The 23,756-nt window shown below is 31.1% G+C and overlaps 1 protein-coding gene across 6 annotated transcripts in view; it reads right to left on the bottom strand.

Moving 5' to 3' along the window:
* LOC118192724 (uncharacterized) overlaps positions 1–23,756 on the bottom strand; it is a 323,131-nt gene that overhangs the window by 225,538 nt on the left and 73,837 nt on the right. For 3 of the 6 annotated variants that reach the window (XM_085814857.1, XM_085814850.1, XM_085814879.1), the window contains exon 2: positions 3,703–3,755. The exons of the other annotated variants lie outside the window; for them this stretch is intronic. The gene's annotated coding sequence lies outside the window, so the exon portion shown is untranslated. The remainder of the gene's footprint in view (positions 1–3,702; positions 3,756–23,756) is intronic. 6 annotated transcript variants of the gene reach the window in all.

Genomic DNA, 23,756 nt, shown 5'->3' with positions numbered 1-23,756 from the left:
CGCATGAAACTATGAAACATTATTAAATAAAATTACACTGACTTTGAGGACAGATATCAACGTTAGCAAGCTTAGAAAAGTGCCTTTAGGCATAATTTGCTTAAAATGCCATTGAAACTTCCACTAGTCTTCTAACTTTTATCTTGTATACATTTGTCTTATAATTATATATCATGTATCTAAATTTTATTGAAACAGTTATTTACAATCCTTGTGATTTTTCTATATGCTAAGTAGAAAATTATTTATTAATTAAATTCTCTGAATTCAGAATTAAATTCTTTGAATTGAGAAGAAGCACTTAAACCAGTTTTACAAAAACTAATTTGCAAGAAAGTTCATAACCCTGTTCTTCTTATTAGTTAAATAACCTCATTCCACCTAAAGAGGAAATCTGGAAATTTTGTCACATGAAAGCAATTAAAATTCTTATTTTGAGAAGCTGTTAAAATTTCTGATATATTCTACTTAGCTTCAAATGATATACATTGAGTGCGAAACTTTAAATGAAACCATGCATTTATTCAGAATAAAGTTTTCAGTTACTTTTTCTTTTTTTTTCAAAATTAAGGGATTAACAAGTAAATATAGAAAAAAACAGGTAAAGGTTGTAAAAATATGGGAAGGCAGAAGTAGGGGAATCGCGGTTGAACTTTAATTTCATAGGTTATATAATGTTAATCCAGTTCCAGATAATCAAATGCCCTTGTTCTCAATTTTATGAGCTTTAAAGAAGTGATAACACGAAGGATTAAAGCATAAAATATTGCTTAGAAACACTTTGTTAACATTACCGTGCGTTAAATTGGTGAGTTTTGATTTCAATGGCAGTTGAAAACATTTTACGTGATTAATTCTAAATTTTCGAAATTTGGTAGGCTCTTTATTTACTGTAAAGTTACTTTCTACACCTTGAATTGTAGAAAGTAAGTTTCCACACTGACTTTGAAAACTTACGTACCTCTCTTACATTAGAAGAAATATATACTAGCCTCCTTGATCTGCCTAAACTCTTTCCTACTATGCTCACAGTTTTAGACTTTAATAGGTAGAAAAACCTTCCTTAAATGCACTATTTTTAATTACTACATTAAATTTCAAAATAAACATTTTAAACAAGTCAGAGGTATCCCAATGGAAGTGCACACGAGTACATGCGTTTGTAATCTCTTTTTATTCAATAAAGAATTTAACTTCCAAAAAAAATTTGCTACTGTCCATACTTACAGATATATAGATGATCTTAATACCTTTAATAATTTTAAAAAGTTGAAAATTCACAAATTTATCCAGAGTACCTTACACTTAATAAAACTAACCCTTCACAAAATATAGTCGACTATTTAGATCTTCAAATAAATAACTACAATAAGATTCTACTGCATTACAAAACACGCAACTTTACTTTTAATGCTAGCTGGTAAAGTAATAAACTGGATTTCCAACATTTCCAAGAAAGTTATTAGTAAGTTGTTAGAAAGTTATTAATTATTAGTAGTATGCATAATTAAATACAACGCATTAAAAGTATTTGTACCGGTACAATAAATCTACAACATGAAATTCTACTACTAATTAAAATTCTCAAAAATAATCACGTACCAAATAACTTTATTAATCATTGTCTTAAAAGAGCAGGCGTTAAGTGCTCAACTTAAATCATTTGGCAGATAGGGTTATGAAAATTTATTTCTAAACCATAAAAGGCGGTATATGTTGGATGACTACCAGTTAAAGATTTGTAAATAGTGTAATTACTGAAGATATTGTATATAATTTTAAAATAATTTTTTCTGGCATTTTCTTTACTGCTATTACTAAAAATATGGGCCTATTTCAAACTGTTCTAAGCTTGTTTAACAGCTCATGAGCAATGAAAATTACTAGTACTTTTTTCCTCTTTCCGCTGCAACAATTAGCCATAACTGAATTAATTTCTTTTGTTTCTTCACTTTAAAGTCAAAGTTTCAACAGATGCATCTTACAGTTGAAAGAAAATTCCATGACCACTTCTTTCCTGCATTCTAAAAATAGATGCTAATAAGTCCCCGCCTACCCCCTCACACATTCTCTCTATTCCTCCATTCTGCATCCTGTTTCGAATTCCAAATACCATTCTGAGTATGACGAAAGCAATGGACCTGTGTCAAATTAAAAGCTAGAAACATGGAAGAGTTAATTAATGCCTCTTCTGCTAATTTATATACACTTCCTTTTCTTACGTTACTAATTTCTATTTTAAGTTACTAACGATATTTTACTTATTATTTTACTATTTTAAGTTACTTACGTTACTAACTACTATTTATTTTATTAATTCACTATTTCTTATGTGAATTACTCCTACTCGTTTTTGAGTTATGCGGGATACGTACGTACGTACATACGTTCGTACAGACGCCACGAAAAATTCTCTTCAGAATTAATTTTAAAGCAGTTTTATAATTTTTTTGGAGGAAACGCGTCTTTTATTCTGTCCTTACGTACAGATATCACGCGAAAACATAGTTAAATTGCATTCGATAGCGGTAAAAATGGATATTTTCGTTGCAATATGCTGCCTGAAACTTTTCGCGATTACAATACTTCCTTTTTACTTCGTACAAGGAAGTAAAAACATGAAATAGAAGAGTCGGCTGAATGACATTGCAAATTGCTTACATTCAGTCTATATGTAGATGATCATGATCAGTACATAATTACTGGAAACTTGGGTATCAGTCAAAACGCGCAACTTAAAAACTCGTAAGTTATGGAGTAAAATATAGACCAGTCAGATACGTCAAGGAAAATTACTGTTACAAAAATTTAGAAAATAGCATCAACGAATTTATCGTTAAAGGCAGCTATCAGCTTAATTTGTCTATTGATACCTTTTTAAAATGGTAACATGAAATCCTTAAACAAATTAAAACTGAACTAAAAAAAGTAAAATTTCAAAGTCAATTAAATTGGTCTGTCTCAACTTCTGTCAACTATTAAGAATTTAAAGCAACTCTTTACTATTACCAAAACTGATAAAGCAAATAGTAACTTTAGCATTATATGAAAACTTTTCTGTAGAACAATTATTAGTAAAGAACTTTTTAACGCCAATACATATCAACTAGCAAAAACTACAGAAACCTCTATAATTAACAGAATTAAAGTATTTCATAAAAACTCATAATCTCTGTAAATCCAAGGTAACCTGTATGGTCTTCCCAAATTCCATAAAAAACCACTAAAATTCAGATTAATTGCAAATGGCACCAATAATTCCATTAAAAATCTAGACAATTATTTTGCACTTAAACAAATTTTAAATTAATCTTCAATGCTTGTAACACAGAACATAATTATTGCTCATCAAAGCAAAAGTATTCTCCAAATTATACACGTTCAGTTACATTTGAAAGCTTTTAAATTTTAAATAGTGTTTGTAACATTCAAATAGATGCTAATGCTATAAAATATCTATTTATATGCATGAATGTCGATTCTTTTCCCATAATGTTAAATAAATGTAGCTGGAAATGTACATTAAAGATATGTTATTTTTAGGCACACTACTTTGTGAAAACTAAGTAACTATTTCCTGTCCGACTTTATGACATTATATTTTAAAAGTATTTCTTTTTTAACTATATATTTTGAAGATGATATTTTCTGGTCATAAAATAGATATCATGAATTTTTATAAAAAATAAACTGTATACTTACTAAAAGATTGAAATCACTAGCTTTATCATAGGTTGATTTATGCTTGTTACGCCCTGAAATGAAATTTAAAATAACAATATAAAAGACAGATATAAACCTTTTTGCATTCCATAAAATCTTTCTCATCGAGAAATGCAAAATGGCGGAGAAAAATGCGTGGAATATCAGCAATAATAGCAAAAGATGTCAAGGTACCTATGAATTATTATTATCGAAGATAGTGCGTAATTAAATTTTATATAATCTATAATGTGTAAATATTGTTAAATCATCTGTGAAAAAAAATGCTACATCATAAATAAAAATTAAGTATATAAACATTAATCTTTAGTTTTCCATTCATTGGCTTCTATCAAAGAAAAACAGTAACATTTAAAAAAATATTATGTTTAAATGAGTTTAGAATGCTTGTTTAATTTACATTATCAAATGAACTTATTTTCCGAATCAAGTAGAATAAACATGCATAAGCGTTGTTAAGCGCGTTTTGTATTTAATTACATTGTGAGTTATTCATTCATTCCTGTTTTTCATGAGTTGCTGTCGGATTAAACATGTTCTTGGGTTATTCATCGGCATCTGTCCCGGAATTATTCTGGCTAGTCGGAAATTTACTGTGGAGAGACATTACGATTTTTGACGCTGAGATACGTGAAAAATGAGGCCGGGACTCGAACTACGGACCTCTCGAATACGCGCAGAGTGTGCTGATCTGCACATTCATTACACCACCATGCTAAGAAGGTGGGAGACGTACTTTAATTCTTTCCTTCCTTTCTTTGGTTTTTCCCCAAGCTGCTATGAATATAAATTAGACCAGGTTTTAAGAACAAGCGCACTTAATATTTAGAAAGCATGGATTGGATACATTTATGATTTTCTAACCCAATGTCTCAACAAGCTCGTCAACCTGCGCACTTTAATTATTTGGAATTCAAGACACGTAGTTTTACTATCTAATGTTAAACAGTGAGGACTTCAGGGGAGCCTGGATTTTATAAGAATAATTTTCTTCCTGTGCTTATAATATTAAAGTGATGATATGAAACCTCGCAAGTAGCAATGCACATAGTTTTGTTAAATATGCGTTTTATTTTAAAGTCGCGACAACAAACTTTAACTGCGTATCCCTGAAGCAGATATACACAGTGTCTCCTTAGTGTCAGAAAACTATCGCCATTTGTCAAAATTACTTGTAGAGTAAACTCAGAATTCAGCTAAATCTCACGGATGAATATTAACAACAATGAAACTCTCACTTTATCAGGGGATGAATGGAGGGACAAAGGTACAAGCCTCTCCTTTTATTATAAAAGTTTATTTTAGTATTTTAATCTGTACATAGGAGAAGACAGATTTGCATTAAGACTGAAAGTATGAGCTCTATTTATCTGTTCAAATTATGCTACTTCAAATTGCAACTAAATATTTGGCAATTATTCTACTGTGATTGTGCATATTAAATACGGATACTTTTTAAGCTGAATTGATCGAATCGTGCGTCAAATTCCTGAAATATGTTTAAATTAAATTTGAGATAATTTGCATATTTTTAATAGATGATGTAAATGTAAATTTTGTAGGAAATTTTCCATATAATATCAAACTGACATCTTTAAAAGTCTAATGTACCTGTTACATGTAATTTCAACAATCAAAAACGTGTTGGCGTATAATGCATGCGCATATAATATAGGTGTCATTAAAGAGTAAGAAACTATAACAAGAAAACAATAGTTTTTATTTGGCATCATCAACACTTTCACTTTCAGATATTTTCATTTAAATGTTTAGTTTTTCTCCTACACAGTATAAGAAACTTTCATTTGCACAAATAAATTAATAGACACGTTATGCTACTCATCAATTTTATGTATTGTGTCAATTTTATGTATTATGTGTGTGTGTCATCCTAAAGTCAAATTTTATTTTTTTATCTGTTTTTGAGATTCAATGTTATGAAAATGACTCGAATTTAAATAGTAAGTGAATTCTTTAGAGTAAAAATTTCAAATCTTCTTTGCGTTTCCGCTGAATAGGAAGGTTCAACATTTTTTTCAAAGAATATATTGAACAAGTTTAGTAAAATCAAAATTCATGAAAAGCTTTTCTATTAAATATTTTAGTTGAGAATATAAGCAAAGAAAACTTCATTATGTATATAATCAGCACATTTACTTTCCTATTAAGCTAAATTAAGACTTGATTTTCTATTTCTTTACTACACTTTTTCATGGGCTGTTTTTTATTTTTTCCAAATTAGGAAGTAGAAAGACGTTAAGTTTTCAAAAATAGTATTTCATTGAAGTAAATGGAAGAACATTTTATTAAACTCAGCTAATTATCTTTCACTTTTTTTTTCTTTTTTTTTTCAACTCCAGATTTTTTCCAGAATCCATTTCTTTATGTTAATTTAAATTTTATGATATTTTTATCTTTTTTGTTTAACTTTGTTTTTTTGTTTGATTTTTTTTTAATTTACCCCTCTCCCATTTGTTTTGTTATATTAAACTTTTACCATTTCTTTTTTGTGTTTAGCCCAAAGGGGTGTTAGACTCAAAGGGCTACCAGAACGGCATTTTGCATTCAAAAACTGCATTACGGTATTTTGCATCGTTTCACTTTCTACTTTGGCTCACTTTTCAAACTGTTGCCACCAAATACGTAGTAAAAAACGCTGCTATATAAAATCTGAAAGATTTTAGATTTTCTTTTTTAAAATTTTTTATTAAATTTCTATTTCTTATTTCTTTACTTATTACTATTTTATTTATTTCTTACCTTTTAAGACAATTTTCCGTAAGTTTTCGGAAGTTTTAGCTTTTAAAAGTGTACTGTTTCTTATTCTTGTTGCAACGGAAATGAAGCCAAACTTCAAAATAAACGATTTGCTTTTATAAAAATGGACAAAACGAGGCTCATAAAACCTGAGGAATTTCATTTGCTATGATAGTTCAACAGCGATATGAAAAAAAAAAAAAAAAAAAAGTAGAAACGGAGGCAAAAGAAAAAAAAGATACCAGCATTCTTCATTTTTACTTTTACTATTTTTATTTTTGCTGAAATAAAGCTATCTGCAGAAATAACACTGTATTTAAAAGAACTTAATACACATCTGTAGCTACGTTTTCCCCAATAAAGGAAATTTTATAGCTTCCAAAAATAACCACCTTACCTCGTTAGAATTAAGGGATAAGGCAAAAAGTAGCATTGATAAAATTTATTCGAGAAGGAAAAGTAAAAATAGAAAGGTAGACGAAATCTTGGTGATAGAATGCTACTAATGAATTCATATCACTGCTCATACTAATACAGATTCTATGGGAAAACTGAAAAAATGCGTAAATGATTAGAAATTTTAGCTGAAAGGACTTCAGGTTTAAATGTCGTAATTGATTTTGACTTAATTTAAATAATAATTAATTGGTTAAATTTATCTAATATTTGTTTAAAGCAGTGACAGGAGATTTCTTGGTCACCGTGACTAACTCATACAGGCACAGACATTTATTACAACATTTTCTTGGAAATGATGACACTTATTCCGAACACTTTCTGCGTGATATAAATAGGTTTTTAATTTACGACATGAATATCAAAATTACATGCTAAAGAAGGCTAGTTAAAACAATGGCTAGAATGAATAATGAAGAAGGTAAGCAATGACTAGTTGATACTGAAATATTATAAGTCTAAAGCTAGAGTGAAACTGTACGAATCTGAAAAACCAGCACTTTCCATGACTAAGACTTTTCATTGTTACAGAATAAACAATAAAGAGAAAATTATATGTTTTCTTTTAAATTTATTTGCAGCAATACTGCTTGCCATATTTCTGCAATATAGTTTCCATAGACCTTCTGCAAACTGTTTCATTGTTTGCGTCCACACATTTCAGATTGATGAAGCTTGAGAAAGTTTTCTTCCATGAAAGGTGAAATCAGAAAATATCTCCTTTCAAATATAAAATCCATTTTAATAAATAAAAACATCTTATTATGTATTTTATTACGCATATTAAGATCTTCTGCAAAATTAAACTTAAATGTGAGGGATTAGTTTAACTAATGTTTCTTTATTCGTCTTACTTGTTCATGTATTTTTTGGCTGTTGCTTTGCTTCGATGTGTAAGTGCAGAAATAAAAGCAGAAAAAGAAATTAGGTGATTATTTCCATTCTGATTTTAAGATTTGAAACGATACGCAGTTAAAAGCAGGTTCATCCATTAAAAAAATTATGTTTTATATTTTTTTTTAACTGAGCAATTTTTAATACGTTGCAGATAAAATATTTGAGAGTTTTCATTCGTATTTGATTTAGTTTTTAAGCACTACTGCAAGTTGGAAAAAGTTATCCAGGATTGTGTTTTGACTTTTATACCGACGTAACGTTTTTAATGTACTACAAAACGTCATGAATCGAAAATACCTAGGAATCACTTTTGAGTTAAAGATAACTTTTAGAAAACAGTAAATGCTTAAGAAAATATGTGATAAAAATACTTACTTTACATGGATTGTACTTTTGGAGCATCCCCTCCAGAAAGGAATATATCCTTATATTACGTAGGGTTTTACAATGCACATTCGAGTTATTAAAAAAGGTGAGCAAGCCTTTTTTTATCCCTTTTGATCGAATATTGATACATTTGAAAATATCGTTTCATATATATTTCGTTAGCATTTATTGTATTTTGGAAGCATTTTTCTGTTCGACGCTCTGAAAAAATGATGCTTTCGATCAAATTATGAGATGCAATGAAAGAGTAAATGTGCAAAACATACAATAAAAATGGATATAAAAACAAGTGATGTTGGAAAATCAATGACAAGAACTTCCCTTTATCTAAGAAATCATTGCTTTTGTCTGGTAGAATTGCAAACGAATATTTTTTTTGTCATCTTCTTTCTTCTTAACGAAACAATCACCGGGAAAGTGTACTTTTTACTGCGAATAGACCAGCCAGCCACTGGATTGAATTAACATCTCGGGCATGAAAGCCCATTGTCAGAAGTATTTTATAAATTAGCTGGATAAAGAAAGCTTCCTGGGTTTGTTCTTTAACGACCCATACAACGATGAAATTTCTACTAAATGGCGAGACATTCAACCGGGTAATAGATCAAGGTTCATGAATTTAGAAAAAAGAACACTTCTTGTTGGTGCTATGAATTGTTTACTAATTAAAATTTATAACTGTTTTCTGCTATGTGCGGTGACGAGGATTTATGCATTTTCATGCGTAATTAAAGATCAATTCTTCAGAAATCTGCGGAACCATGTATGTACATCAATGCCATATTATTTACAGAGTGACGTATAATAGCTGAAAATCATACTGGTGGAACAATAAAGAGAAACAATATAATAATTAAATTGAAAATGTTGCGTTACCAAAAGTGTGAAAAGTTGTGCCTATGACTACAGCTGACCCATTAAAAAAAGCAAAACAATATACTGTTAGGTGATTAGACTAAACGAAAATTGAATAGTGAGGGCATATACAAAAGGACTTGCTAAAAAGAAAATGCAGGACTGATACGTGCGTGGATATTTAAATACAACAGGCTTATTAATAGTTACACTCAGCTATTAATGTACAGAAAAAATAATGATATCTAATTGAGGTAGCATAATAGCTGTATCTTGTACGTATATTGACGTTACTACCGTGGGGAAAGAAATACAAGTTTGAAACTTTGTGCAATACATTAAATACAAAATACCACCATGAACAGAATTTGAATGCAAACTGGTGCTCAAACAAAATATATTAACATAGATAATGATAAAAATAAAGTAATTAAAATGAATTTTATAAGTGTGCAAATGGATTTACGGTACATACATTACTATCGATAATACCTATTTAAATGTAATTATGATACAGTGCTCAGTATTAAGGGATAGATATTAAAGATTTAAACACATAGTAGTGCTCAGGTTAAATTCTTTAGTTCACATAAAAACCTGTACGATACATCCTTAGTAAAAATTTGAATAATTAGACATATGCTATGCCGCATGTTGCACAAGTGACATTATGAAAAATGAAGGTGTTAAAAAGAAAAGTCCTTCAACAGCCACCTTATTTTCTTAAACAATCATCATTTCTATTTTCAATTGTTCCGGTTTATGCAATATGTTTTCAATGACAGAAAGTTTGATTTTGTGGGAAGTATCAGAAAACATCGTTAAACTTTCTTTGGAGAAAATTCATGCTGTTTCCTAGAAGAAGGTTCAGCTATTTTATGAAGAATAAGAAAGCAATCATAGAAAATTTTGATGGCTAATTTATATGAAAATCAATGTGTTTCGTTCAGATACGAATACTTCTGCTTTAATTTCAAATCAAGTCCGAGGTTTTGGAGTCATTCACCAGAATAAGTGGTAGACTATTGTTGAAAGTTTTTTTTCCCAAGATACAGTAAAAGCATATGCAAAAGGAAATAACTTTTTTTCACTACATTTTCCTTTTTTACACTTACTATTACTTATTTGCCTTTTTTACACTTACCACTAGTATTTTCGTCTTCCATGCAAGACCGGACCGGATCATTCTGTGGATGTGCTTCTTATTTAATTTTCACGAGCCTCAAACCATAGCTATCACTGAGAATGGCTTTTGATTCTGTTTGTTAGACCAATGTTTCTCACACGTCTTGATATGGAGTGTACTAAGCTTCTCTCATGTTCTATTGGAAGCATACTCTTTACTTCTATTTTTCTTCTTTTCCTTATTATAATAGAATATTGTTGTTTTTCTAATTAGACAACTATGCATTTCTAATTACACAGCTATGCAATTTAAAAAATATTGTGTTGGAGTAAGCAAAGTACCTCTATGCTAGAACTTCTATTGTTAAAATCCTATAGGTAACACACGTTCATGTTCATCGAAGCTTGAAACAAAAAGAAACTTCAAATGAATTTATTAAGAAGAAACGATCTTTAAAAAAAATTGGATCATCAGTCTTCAAGCTTAAACTTTCATTCCAGATTTTATTGCTTCTTGCGAAGTGCGTCAGCAAGAATAAACTTAATATATTTGATTTTGATCTGCTTGGAAGCATATATATTGTCCAGACAACGACAAAACTTCCTTTCCATAAAAAGGCATCTCTTCTTCCTCCATTGGCATTTTATCAGTCGCTCTGGAAAAAAACTTCACCTTTTGTGCTGACATCTGTAACTTCTTTTTTCCTACTCTCTCAATAAGACTGGTATGTCTTAGAGGGACACTGAGGCTCAGAAAATTCTGCCAAGAAACCAACTGCAATATTCCCATAGGAAGAATGTCTATGTTTACGTATTTTAATTTACATTTTTATTAATGCTAACATATGTAAACACGTGTAAATCAAATCAAAAATGAGCAAGTCGAAAAGATTGCATTACTCTTCAGCAAGCAATGTTTTGAAAATTGCAATAAAATTTAGATATTTCTTTATTATTTAAATAGCATACTTGCCATTTTTGTAAAGAAGATAGGCCATACATATCATTAAACTCTTGTGAGTTTTAGATTAGCCTTTTTTACAGATATTTTGCAAGTTTATTTTTTATAAAACAAATCCTGTTAATTAAATATTTAATACACTTTAGTTTATTTTTACACTTTTATTGTTGAGTTTTATACATTTGAATCATAATTAGATTGCAAAATGCACGCTGCAGAAGTTGCTTATTATCAGAATCGTATTAGCAGTTCAATTTATGATACATAAATGATTGCCAATTATGTTTCAATGATATATGCCTAAGGGAAGTCATACTTTCATGTAAGAACTTCAAGGAAATTTATTGGTACTCAGGTTACAAATAAAGGAGATTATTGTCCAAGCACCACAGCCAGCCTGTATGCTGGGTCATGGACTCTGTCTGAACTAATAACAATCAATGTTTTAGCCCCTCGCCAGCTTGTGGGTCTTAATTAATACAAGATTTTAATCACCTATCGAAAAAATAATCTTCAGTATAAAATTCAGTTCAAAATGAGTAGCAAATATGCTCTCACATAATTCGGTGTTTTAAAAATTAAAATAAAACTTTTTGTACACACAATTTTAAATTTTAAGCAGAATTATTTTAGCTTCTACATTTGGACTTATTTTTCTGTTTAACATGATACATACATACGTGCTTTTAGAATTATTTAATTGCTCAGGCATTTTTACAACATTTCTGTTTCATTACATTAGAAGACACTACATTTTATCCGCACTGCAATATGAATTACTTCTAATATTAATTCTATCTTTGATCTATGATCTGTCGAAAATTTCAAAAATGTTTTATGATGGTTAAAAGAATGTTTCACTTTTATTTTATTTCGCTTTTAAACGAAATTTAAACTACCAAAATTTAAATTACATAAATTTTGCTGTTTAGCAAAGAGAAAAATACTAATGGTAAATGAAAAATGTCCTAAGTACTATATCAGGCGAAATGTTTGCTATGTGATTGGTCTAGGATTTTCTTACTTGTTTAAGTTAGCATATATCTTAGTTTTGAATTGCAAGAAAAATATAAATTTATGATGTCAAATACTTTTACAATCACACATACCTAGTTCACGTTATCTGCAGTAAATTATTGCAGGTAGATTAAATATTTAAGTAATCAAGATTAAATATTTACGTAATCGTTTTAAATTTCAGTTTTACAGAAGACATTTTATTTCAGTTTTACTGAAAGACCTAAAACCCTGACGTTTATTAGAAACATTTCTCATGTTTTGGGATTGGTATTAATATTCCTACAAGTCTATTTTGGAGTTTCTATAATAACAATTCTTATTAAATCATGCCCAAGTCATTTTCAGCAGTTCATTGATACCCAATAGTTGGCATACGTTTCATCGTTTCCTATTTCTTTACTTATTGAAAACAGAAGAGAATCTCATTGATACAGTTAATTAACAATTCAGATAGACATAAATTTCTCCCCAAGAGGAAGCAATTGGGTGTATTATAAATTTAGAGGCAATAGCATTTTTCATCAATAATTTGGGATAGAAGGAGAAAAGAAAATTTTAGAGTTAAATATTAAGAGATTGTTTAAGACCATGCTGTCTTGTCTTGTTACGATGATTCCAGAATCTAGTTCGTATTTCTTATCTCATTGGTGGGTTTTTTTTCTAAACCATTTACTCTTTGTGCTGTACGTTTGAAGTACCATAAAGAATCTTTTTTTTATTACTGAAGAGTGATGTTTTCATATCATTGAAAATAATTTATTCCGCGCAATATAGAAAGTTGCAAACAATCATTGCGACATAAGATCTTTCATTTATATTTAAATCCTACTCTTGTATTACTTCTCAGCGAAGTCATTAGAAATCAATGCAGTTCTTAGTTATAATTCGCTATGTTACGGTAATACAAATATTATTGTTACATTTTAACAACCAGGCACTCGTCAATTGAGTAATCGTCCAGAAATGGCCGGATTAAGTACTCATTTTACATTCTAATCAATAAGAACATTACAAAAAGCGAATTATTGGGACGATTGCTCCTCAAAAACTTCACAGATGTTTACTACAATATACATCGCATTGTAGATAACAGTCAGGACACCATATTAAGTTAAGTATATTACAACTTTCCAATGTTAAATCAAATAAAATGCTTTCAACTTGATTTCAAGAAATATATTTTAGCATTTTGTTAAATTGACAAAGAATATTTTGAAAAGAATAATCATCAGTGTTTCAATAATTATGCCAATGAAGAAATATTTTATGCTTCATTCTTTTTTCGTGCATTCTCATATAGCCCTAGAACATGATAAAAATTGAAACAATAATGAAAAATGTTTTCTTTTACTTAAATGATTTACAGTATTGGTCCTCTTGATATCTCACTGAAAAAATCGATTTAGAATGTTTGAAAAATAAAATTCATTTTGAACTCAAGCCTAACTGTTTATTGAATTTTCCGAGACGAAATGATATCGCTGATAAATTGACTTTTTTTTCAAGCCCATAAATGTTTAATAAAAGAAAGATTACTTGCGGAAGAAAACCTACTTGTTCTGAACGTTTGGATAGAAACTACATCATTTATTTAACCTTTCAAACATTTCCATAGGAAAATTTGTCGCTGAGTTTTCAAGAGAATTATTTATGCTTAAAATAAATCTGAAATGATTCTATACACAAAACGGAAGTAGTAAAAATAAAACTTATTTCCGTAGCTGCTTTTGACGAAAATGCTACGAAGTGTTTTAAAAATATATTCGAATTCCCATTAAAAGTATTAGCAACAGCTATTTATTTGCTGCATTCATCATTATTCTTCCATCCCTTGAGTAGGTCAATAAAATGAGTATCAAGTGCGCTTGGAGACTAAACATCGCGGTTTCTGCCACTACCTTGACCACTTGTTCAGGGCATATGGTCACGCACCCTGGGGCCCACGATCAGGAAAGCAAATATCGGAGCACTGCAAGCCATGGCCCACTAGGGCTGTTGCGCTATAAACAGCCAGCATTTCGCAGCAAAATATGCAAGATGATGCAGAAACTGGAGGAATTGGGAACAGAGTTGTGCAGTGCGGTATAGATCCCAGACAGTATGTAAGTATGTACTATGAACTATGTAACTATATAAGCATATATTAGGAACTATTTAAGCATGTATATTTATGAACTATGTAAGCATGTATTATGAAACAGTATCAATGCATGCCCTTATCAGGCCCATGAGGTGTTGCCCCGGATAGTTGCGGAGTCTAGACCCGAGTAGTCTAAGTAAGTCGCATTGGTGTTCAGACTCTGCTCTGAACAGTCAACTGTACATCTTACCGACCACCAATGATTTCCTGCACAGCTGCGTCATGAATACAAGAGTGAATACGTAACATACATGTTGAAGATTTCTTTATAAACTAGGAATTAATGTTTCGAGTTAACGGCAACTGTTGGTAGCTGATGTAATCACTCGTCACGCTTGGCGCAAAGCTTAACACTATCTCTAACTTCCGTGGCATAGATAACACTAGAGGTTTAGAATCAGTGTCTAACTCAACCACCCAACAAACTAACTTCCACCACGGAATTTAGTAATGGTTCTTTGTCTTCGTGAGAGCAGGTAGTCCAAAGTCGCATATACGTGGATTATGCAAGACTATGCAAGAAAACCCAAGTCAAGGTCCAAATGTACACATGCTTTGTGGAACGATATCGATTTTGAAGCATTTTCACGCGAATCAACAACGAAAAGAAACCTCGATGCTTAAATGAAGGTTTAGTACACTAATATGTTATTTCTCTGAATCTAATTGTGATTTAAGACATAGGAATTACAGATTTATTTGAAATTTGAGATTTATTCTCATATCTTAGGTACTAAAACACGAAGCTACCATTTACATAATATCTCTTACTTTAAAAGATGATATTATTTGACTACAGGAATATTTTGAAGAATGTAAGGATACTCGAAACATTTGACTATGCAGATAGAAAGTTTTTCTTCTATTAGAGGGAGAAAATTTTCATCGCCACAGTAATTACCAAGCACGAAGTTTTAACCAAGTCACTCTACAAATTGAATTTTAGACATTTTTCCCCTGAATTTCTAATAAAAGCTTAATGAATTGTTTTAATATGAAAATTCTGGTAAACTGCATGCAGACTGAGAACGATGTCAACGATATAGCAATCTGTACTGAAATTACTTTCTAAAACTATCTGGATGATAAAGAATTTTCCATAAATTCTCACTTCTTTAATTTATTCAACACCCGTTTGTTGTATGGGACCTATACGCAGATACGCAAAATCATGTCTTAGCGAGACGATGTGTAAGCTAGGATAAAACATTCTTGAGAATGAAACACAGATTTAATGTCAAAATGAATATTAAATTAAAGAACTTTAATCTGTAGATTAATGTTTTATGAGAATGAAAAAAAAATAAGTAACAGAAATTTCTAGCAAAATCCGTTGTTTCTTATTTCCCCGCACAACTGATATTTTTGCTGGTAAAAATATGGAAATATATTTCAAAATCTAATTATTTAATAGTTTCGTTTTCTACATAAAAGCTTTTAAAAAACTGATGCCTCTACATTTCGGAATGCATAAATATATAAGGAAAAATTTGAAACTAATTTCGCTTAGAATAAGCACTTGCTCATATATATAGAAACTAAACAAGATTAGAAATTTCAAACGAAGGATCTGTTATAGCTCGCTGGTGTAATAGAAAAGCATATTTTCGCTTTAATATTTAAATTGAAATACTATCCTTTGTTGCCATTTAATAACGTCAAATTTGCTTAAAACTGATGTAATAAAGAATGAAAACGATTTTATAGCTTCTTAATACTATATTTTAATTTAATATTGTAAGGAATTCTTCTTTATCCACGAAACCTTATTTTAAAGTTTTTATCTAACACCTTTGCATGTAAATAACAAGATAATATTAAATAAAAATATAAATCCTTAAATCAGTAAGCATGTGTCATGGAGCGCTTTTTTCCTTTTTAAGTTGATCTTAGGATTCCATTAAAAATGATGAAAAGCATGAAATATGTGCTGTAAAATTTGTATATTTTAATAGTAATTTACTTAACATACAGTGTCTCACAAAAGTGATGGGACACTTGTGCTTTACAAAAGGAAACTGTAATAAAATAAATTAAAAAACATGTAAACATTTTTTGTGGGTGTGTTTCATACGTAAATTTAGTAACAATTATTACATAACATACATTTTCTCAAAATATTAAAATATTAATTTAATAAAAGTACAATTGCTTAGAACGGAGAAAAAAATGGCTCACATAAGTGATGAGACACCATTAGATACTACTACATACTACAATAAAAATATTTTTTGGGGCTTTTATTTTTAGTCAAAAGCAATTGGCAATAATTTATAAAATCGTCTGAAGTATTTCTCTCCAGTTTGTTTTGGAATTTTTGCGTTTTTTAGCTCTGTGCAGCCATGAATGCTAAACGAAAAGAAACTTTGCCTGAAATTCGAAAATTAGTTATTAATTTGCATATTGAACGTGGAATTAGAGAAATATTAGAGAAACTGCTGAAACAGTTAACATGAGTCATTCAACAGTTTTCAATATCATTAAACGATATAAAAAGAATCATATGATTCAGGATAAAAGAAGACCTGGCCGACCATCAAAGCTATCCAATGGAATAAAGCGAATTATTGTTCAAAATATTAAAAGCATTGATGAAGAATGAGTACCAAGAAGAAGCACCAATAATGAGTGCTCCTAAAGTTGCTGCTGATTTACAAGCATTATATGGAGTAATTGTTAATCCTGAGACTATTAGAAGAGTAATTCGATTTGCTGGATATCACGGTAGAGCAGCCAGAAAAAAATTCTTCGTAAGTGAAAAGATTAGAAAACTCAGACTGGCTTTCGCAAAATCCAACATAAATAACTCTGATTACTGGAAGGAAGTTATATTTGCTGATGAGAGCAAATTTAATGTCTTTGGTTCTGACGGTAGAATCTTGGTGTAGAGAAAACGCAGGAAAGAATTTCGCAAACAGAACCTGGTGCCAACAGTAAAACATGGTGGAGGAGGAGTTATGGTATAAGGGGTGTATGTCGTCCGCTGGAGTTGGTAATCTTGTTTTTATTGACAGTATAATGGATCAGTACAAGTATATTGACATTTTAAATCAAAATTTGAAAACTTCAGCACGGAAATTGATCTTTCATAACGATTTTAAATGCTATCAGGACAATGACCCCAAGCACACTGCTTTGAACGTTAGACTGCGGCTGCTGTATAACTGTCCTGAAATAATAAAAACACCACCACAATCTCCAGACTTAAATCCCATACAGAATATTAGGCAAGAATTGGAATCAAGAATTCGCAAACACACCATTTCTTCAAAACAACAATCAAAATCATTGCTTCAAGAAGAATGGGGTAAAATCACTTCAGAAATCACAAAAAAATTAGTCGAATCCATCCCAAGAAGATTAAATCACGTTTTAAAAGTAAAAGGAAATCCAACAAAATATTAAAACATTTTAAGAAGTAAAATTTTTGGATAAATATTTGATGGAAAAGTAAGTTTTTTATCACTTATGTGAGTCATTTTTTGCTCCGTTCTAAACAATTGTATTTTTATTAAATTACTATTTTAATATTTTGAGAAAATGTATGTTATGTAATAATTGTTATTAAATTTAAGTATGAAACACACCCACAAAAAATTTTACATGTTTTTTTAATTTATTTTACTACAGTTTCCTTTCGTAAAGCACAAGTGTCCCATCACTTTTGTGAGACACTGTAGATAACTTACGATTTGCGGAAAGAAAATTTACTTCTATTACTAATGTTTACGTTATATACAAAAGCATAAATGTAAAATTTACGTTGTTCTAAATTATATCGTATGTTTGCGCTTAGTATTTATTAAAAATTTTATTTATTTCCTTTACGTTAAAAGAGAGCAATTAATTGCAAAGAATAAACAAACTGAACCTCATCAATCAAACACAGCTTTCGCCCTTTTAATTAATTTAGCGGAAACTTCAGTATGTAAGAATATAATGATCTCCACTCCAAGACTTGCCGATAAAGGGTTATTGCTTTAAATACTTGTCTCATTTACGCAAACGCAAAATTACCCTATCGCCTTACCAATTGTAAATTTAGGTGGTGAGTAATTAGTTAGAATAATATTTAAGAATTGGTTTAAGAACAATGTTTGAGGTTTTAAAAAGTGAGTTTGACACTGCTTGTTTATGGAGCGTTCTTGTGGTTAATAAGCATAATACATTAATGCTGAAAAATGCAATAAAAGTTTCAGAACTGTTAATTTTTAAAAATGGGGTTCATTTTCTCAAAAGAAGGAATATTAATTATCCCATCATATTCATCTCTTATCTAATTTATTTATTCTTTAAACTTCGTTAACTTAATGCGTCCATTTTGTATTATACATTATTGATTTAAGCAAAGTCAGATCTACATTATTATTCAAGTCTTTATTTCATATGACAGAAGTTAATCAATTTTTTTCAATGTAATTAACTTTTGTAATTAATTTAATTTAAATATTTAAAACTCCTTAGTTAGAATGTTTAAAATACATGTATTACTTCATATATTTGTATTTTATATGCCTATATTTATTCCTGTGTTATATTTCTTTATATTCCTATATTTATTCCCGTGTTATATTTCTTTATATTCCTATATTTATTACTTTATTTATATTCCTGTCTAATAGATTCAGCATAATATACATTTATAACTCTTTAATATTAATCACCTTTTTCGCGGTATAAAGCCTCTAAACATTAACTCCTTAAACCAGCGGTCGCCAACCGGTGGTGCACGGACCACTGGTGGTCCGTAAAACTTTCTGACGGTCCGCTAAAAAATTGGGAAATTATTTATATTTTTATGAAAATTCAGTTTAAAAATGACGAGTAACAAAACCTATTATGGAATATGGATTATACTGTTACGTTTTTCTCTTCCTTTGCGTTCGTACAGGGTTCGTAGATTTGGAGTGAATAACGGCACCACTTGATGAATTATCGAAACGCACTTTATTTAGCCAATATTAATGAGGACAGCTCCAAAGTCACTTTTTACAGTCGTCGAAGATCTACAATACACTCGCTGGAACAATCAGCGACACACACTTCAGGCTATCAGGCTATAACGGTGGAGAAGCTTTACTGCAAAGCACTAGAGTACAGCTCCCGACTCTGCTTGGTCGTTCTAGGAACTCCACGTACTCTCGAGACTCTCCACGCTACAACTCGCGATGCACTCGACGACACGCAGAGCACAGCTCCCTACTCTTCGGTTCAGTTGTTCCTGGAGCTTAACACACTCTCTCGACAATGCACTAACTGCGATACACTAAGACTCTCTCGGTGCACTCAACGACCCACTCGGCATTCGCTGCCCGTCTGTCAACTCGACCGACTCCGCACGGACTGACTAACTCGAGACTCTAACTATCTCGCACTCTATACGAGATACACTAACTGACTGCGGACCAGCAGGGTTTATATAGCTTTCGGCTTGTGTTCAAGAACATTCTGAGCTAAACCGGTAAGAATTCGTTCCAAAAGGTTCTCCATCCGTCCATTGCATATCGCGAATTTTGTCATCAAATGTCGCCAAATGGTCGATGTTTCGCCAAATGTGGCAACTCTGTCTTCCCTTGCCATGTTATGGCAACCCTAAACCTGCTTTGTGGGGAAGCCATCTTACCGCGTCTGTACATTTCGTAACAATAATTTTTTTTTTAATTTAGCTACTACTATTAGCGAAATTTCTTCTGAATTTAGCGACATTTTAGCTACTTTTGTAGGTGTATCTAGCGGCATTTGGAAGTGAGAGTTGGCATCCATGTATATGTTGCTGTTATCAATAATAGCGCGAACTGGAATTCTCTTTCCTTTTGAATTATAAATATATGCTACTGTAGTCGTTAATAACACAGTTTTTCTCCGTGTCAGTAGGCAACTTGATGGATTTCTATGAAAACCATCTGCGTTTTTCTTTATAAGTGCATCACTGGAAGTTTCCGTTTTGTCTAATTGTTGATCGATGGCGCCATTGCTGAGTATGCGATGGTTATTGTATTTAGAATAATTAAAAATTGGCGGCATAAATCTTTCAGTTTATTGATATTGCTTTGCGTGTGCCGGTTTGTTCTGTCTTTTCGAGAAGTTCCTTTTCAGTGATTTGGAAATGTACAAAAAAGTAAGATTTTTGTACTTTTCGTATAATTTTTTAATGTGAACGAAATATGTATATCTGTGAGATGTTAATGGTGTTTTAATTGTTACTCATAATCAGGGGCGTAGCCTAAATTTCCATAAATGCATGCTGCTAAACACCAAATGGTTCCAAAATTATATTAACAAATGAAAATTAGAATTATTTGTTTTACAAAGTTGAATATTGTTTTTGCGTATTAATATGTTATTTTTAAGGTCTCATTTAAGGGGTTTCTTTAATTCATATTAGTGGTCTACCAAATATAAAATTATATATGTAGTGGTCCGTGAAATTCTAAGGGTTGACGACCGCTGCTTTAGACCATATAACTTTCAGACCAAGTTCTCTTTTGGCATGCAAGTAACAATTTTTGGAGTACGTTCTGATAATTTTTTATTTCAAGTTCTACTCTTTCAATCTAAATTTTGACCAAGACTCGTGGCTGTGATCTAGAGCTATCAAAATACAATTTCGAATGCTCAAACATTTTAAGCATTTGGTTGTACAGCACCTGCACTAATTTAGTTGGGCGTATTTTTTAATTTTTATGGTGAAATGATCCTGATTGTCTTTTAATTTAATTGAAACGTTCCTACTACTAAGACTACACATATTTATTTTATTAAATTATTTCATATATACAAGATGTTTCAGAACTAATGTATCAATCTCTAAGGGTGATAGAAAACAGCGAAAGAAATCCTTTCTTCATCAAAGAATGCATATTTGTACCTTAAACTTCAAGTGTTGGGAAGCACTTCCCATCTTCTCACACATGCCATGATTTGCAAAGCAAAACCAAAAAAGGCGCATTTTCAGGCGAGTATTGATGTTGTCTATTTTGCACACAACATTATTAAATTTCATTGAACATTTAGAACTTCTCTAACTATTTTTCTGTAATCCGCTCCTGCCGATTCTAATGAAATACTAAATAAAACGACTGCTATTTTCTCCATTCGCTCCTTTTCCTCGCTTTCTTTTACAAATTGGACTTTAACGCAGTTTTGCTCTGTGTTATGTCACCTGTATTGTCAAATACCTCGACAGAGATGCTACGTTTAACACTTTTTGATGAAGCTGCAATGGTACTTACTTTTACATTCCTTTTCTCCTGTGTTTATGGACTTCACTCAACAAGAGTTTTCATGTCGAGTCAATGTCCGCATTATTTTAACAAGACCGAGAGATGTCTCGCTATTACTGCAGTATTCACAACAATTTGTCATGGCTGTTTGTATGTCTTTTGGCAGCATGTCCCATAGTTGCTGGGTCACATCGTCATTAAAGATTTGCAATTGATCGATATACTAATGAGATGAAAGTAGGCATATCTTTTGCCTTTCGTATTGCCAATAATGAAAACATTTCTAGGTAAGGTAAAAGATTATCACGACATCAATACGAGAGTTCTAGGCCATAGCACAAACGGAGCTCATATCCTGGTACGCTGTACTTCACGCGATAAATGTAATATGCATACCGTGCACAAACATGCAAGTTTTGAGGATGCTAATTTCCCTGCACGTGATAAATTCACATACTCGTTCCTTCAGAAGATTCCACATATGTGGATTTTTCAGCGCATTTTTTATTCTGTGATGAAACCATCTTCCTTCCTGACAACAACAGCACTTAACTTTTTAACTTTTGGCCGGGTATCATTCATGATTACTTCAACTTTTATCAGAATTTTAGATGGGGTTACATACATTATTGCCCTCACCTTATCATACCTGAATTGACTGAGTATGAAAAGCAGTTATCCCTCGTAAAATGTGATTCCGGCCCTTACTCACAGTTGACCTTTTAACAGGAACTGATTACTTCAACACAATATTTCCAGAACAGTGGATTAATCTAGGAAATCCCATCGATTTTTCCCTATGCTCATAAAATCCAATCATCAAAACACTCAGCTAACTTCTTCACATCTACAATCAGGGGGCGAAATAAGAGATTTTTATGCCTGATGTCTGTATGATCTGTCTGAAAGAACCAACAGCAACCTTATTTGTATCCTACATGCAAGAGCGTATGGCGCAAAATCACTGTATTTAATCCATCACCAGTTAAACCTTATCCAATTTTTGTTTTGTTTATCCTGAGGTCTATTCTTTAGATATTCATTGAGAGTACATTATAAGGCCGGAATGTACAACAAACTAGGGACATGTTATCTGTAAGTATATTATAATAAAATGTAGTAAAATGAAAATACAGAAAACTAGTTGTAAAACAAAAGCTAAATGAATTCTAAGAAGGTGATGAAGTATAGTTAACATACACGAAATACCCACGGAGCTTCTGAGTTCCAAACATATTGAAAATGGACTAAACTAATCGCTGTCAGGAAGCCAGATTTTCTTATACTAGATCTCTTACTATATTTTCTTATACTTTTTTATCGAAAGTCTGGTTTTAAACTGAATGATGCATTATTGTTGAGAGATTATTTCTTTCTTATGGCCGAATTAAATAATTCAAATGCTGCAATAAGAATGAGGTATAACTTAAATTGTATTTTTTTTTTCGTGGACTGTGCAATTATTTAATCATTTAATACAGAAAATTCCCTGCTCTTAAATACTTCGGATTTTGGCAAGAGTCATAAGACTTGTTTCAATAAAGGCTGGAAACTTCCGTAGAAAGTTCACCTAAACTTCCATGAGCTAATCAATATTTCAATTAGAAGCTGCGACCTTTCAAACTTAGCTGCTTCTCGTTCGCCCTCCACTCTTTTGTTTGTTTTAGCAGCCGGCGAGGCAAAGAAGAATCAGCTTCCTCTAAATCTTCATTGTATCCACAGATTTTGTTAAATGTTTAAGGGCACTGGCATTTCAGTTTACACGGATTTAGTTTCGGAAAATACTTTTGATTGTTGTAACCACATGCCCTCTTTTTTTTCTTATCGTATTCATGTTTTGCTTAGTTTCTACACAATATTTATCATCGGATATTATAAATTTTGCTTTAAATTTAAATTTCAGAACGTGCGTGCAAGATTTCAGAGAATATTGAAATCAGTGCTGTTATGACACTAATACACAATATACTATATTCAATATATTTAGTTTATCATTCAATAAATTATTGACATATTAATACTGATATTCGAGTCATCATTCTGCAGGTTATTTAATTTAGAAATTCAATCATGGCAAAGTGTCTGAGGGCAATGATGAAAAATGTTTTAATGGAAACTCATTTGTATTTGCAATATACATAACTAAGAACATGGAACATACATAACTAGGAACATGGAACATACATAACTAGGAACATGGAAGCTAGTTTGT

This window comes from Stegodyphus dumicola, chromosome 1, assembly GCF_044657685.1.
Source record: "Stegodyphus dumicola isolate Sdum_Otavi_A_Nest chromosome 1, ASM4465768v1".
In the NCBI taxonomy this organism is placed as follows: domain Eukaryota; kingdom Metazoa; phylum Arthropoda; class Arachnida; order Araneae; family Eresidae; genus Stegodyphus; species Stegodyphus dumicola.
Note: the sequence above shows the minus strand (reverse complement) of the source record. Positions and strands in the feature narration are given on the sequence as shown.